Source organism: Carlito syrichta, unplaced genomic scaffold (assembly GCF_000164805.1).
Source record: "Carlito syrichta isolate Samal-C Ts95f unplaced genomic scaffold, Tarsius_syrichta-2.0.1 Scaffold302040, whole genome shotgun sequence".
NCBI classification, from domain to species: Eukaryota; Metazoa; Chordata; class Mammalia; order Primates; family Tarsiidae; genus Carlito; species Carlito syrichta.
Window position 1 is genome coordinate 398,900 of NW_007246136.1, and position 2,364 is coordinate 401,263.

The following is a 2,364-nucleotide window of genomic DNA, read 5'->3' on the forward strand; positions in this document are numbered from 1 at the left end:
GTCAACTTACAAAATTTTATTGGTTCTCATAATCAGTGCCTGTACTGTAATTTTAGGAAACATATTTTTGTGTTTGTTTTCTCATAACTGGAAAATGTAATTTTAAAAAACTTCATTTGTGGGTTTCATATATTTAAAATTATAATTTCTCTTTCAAAAGAGGATTCAGTTCATAGTCTATACACCAATATTGATGTTGAGCGGAATGTTTTTACCATAAATTGCTATCCCTTACTACATTTCTTCTTCTCATTAAAGTTTTTGATAAGTGCCTTCACAGAATAGTCATGAAATTTACACTTTTGATCAGTTTTTCAAAACTGATTATATACTGTGCAGTACTTCGAACAATTTCCATCTGATTATTACAATGGCATTTATCAGAATAATGTTGTTGACATTTACCACAAATCATACTATTTATACTCTTTTCCCTTGATATTAAAAAACTCAAATATTTACTGTCAGTAAATTGTATATACTACACATGTACTTTGATTAGTTTTGAAGTTTCTTTTATTTCTAGTGTGATAACTTTTTACAGAAATCTGTGGTACACGATTAGATAGGATTTTTATTGAAACTGGCATTTCTCTGATAAGCCTCTCTGTTGCTTACAATGTAGGCAAGTTTCTTATATACATTAATTGTAAGATGTCTTTGAACTTATCTTGCCAGTGTAAAATACAGACAAGGTGAAACATTAGAATACTCCCACAAAAGCTGTCAAAGAGAAATAATGAGAATCATTTCATTAGTCCATACACTATATGACATGGTTTTAGAGTTTGTTGATTTTGGTTGTTTTGCTGTTTTGTAAAGTGGCAATAAAGCTCTGCCTAGTCGTTTTTTTACTATTATAGCAGTATACACAGTTTGGTGGTATTTTGAACATGTTGTAAACATGTTTTTTTGATAATAACCAAGTTTCTCAAAAAGATTCTTAAATGTTAAAAAATGGTAGTTTAGTCAGCGAATAATAAACTACTTGGGGAAATAAATGTCAATAAAATACAGGAGATACAATGATATGAGGTCATGAGATCTGGATTCCAGATGTGGGATTGCTTTACACAACTCTTTTAAGTTTTTCTCCAAAATAAGAGTTGATCACGTGGTCTTCAGTTTTTTGGGTTTTTTTTTTTTTTTACATTTCAAATTAATTAATTAATTTTGTGTGTGTATGTTGGAGTCTCACTCTGTCACCCAGACTGGAGTGCAGTGGCCGCTCCCAGTCACCACAGCCTCGACCTGCTGGGCTCCTGTGATCCTTCCGCCTTAGCCTTCTGAGTAGCCGGAATTAACAGGCATACGCTACCACACCCAGCTGATTTTTTTTTTGATTTATTGTAGAGATGAGGTCTCACTGCCTAGGCGGGTCTTGAACCCGCGGGCTCAGGCAATCCACTCATCTCAGCCTCCCAAAGGCGTGGGATTACAGGCTGAGCCACCGAGCCCGGCTAAATTAATTTATTTTAAATACTACTTTACACTGTTTGTTTTAAGAAAAATTCTCACTGTACACTTAATTTTTTTTTTCCGGTTCCATGCTGGTTTATTTATTTATGTATTTTTTAAACATATTTTTTATTTTAAAATTGTGGGGTACAGTTGAGGGTTAGGTACACAAATATGCATCATTCAGGGGCCCTTGTTGATAAGGAGTGTCCCCCGTCCCCAGACAGATATTGACTACCATTAATCTCACCATCCTTGCCCTCCCTATCCCCCACCCATAGACTCCCACCACTGTTGATCCTTTTCTAATAGTATTACAATAGATGTTCAAGGTCCACTTATGAGTGAGAATATGTGATACTCAGATCTTTGTTGCTGTGAAAGATCACTCAGCATTATAGAATCTAGTTCCATCCAGGTTGCTGTGAAATTCATGATTTTGTTCTATTTTATGGCTGCGTAGTATTCCATTGTGTATATGTACCACATTTAAAAAATCCAGTCCTATTTTGATGGGCAGCATGGTTGGTTCCAGGTTCTTACTATTGTGAACAATGCTGCGATAAACGCAGATGACATGATCGTGTACATTGAAAACCCAAGAGAATCTGTCAAAAGCCTCCTTGCACTGATAAAGAACTTTGGCAAAGTCTCTGGGTATAAAATAAATGTGCAAAAGACAATCGCATTTCTTTACACCAATAACAAACAAACAGAACCCCCAAATAAAAAGCACAATTCCATTCACAAAAAAAAAAAAAGAAAAAAGAAAAAAGAAAGAAATACCTTAGCATCTTCCTAACCAGGGACGTGAAAGACTTTTACAATGAAAACTACAAAACTCTCCTCAAAAAAATCAAAGATGATACAAACAAGTGGAAAAATATCCCATGCTTATGGATTGGA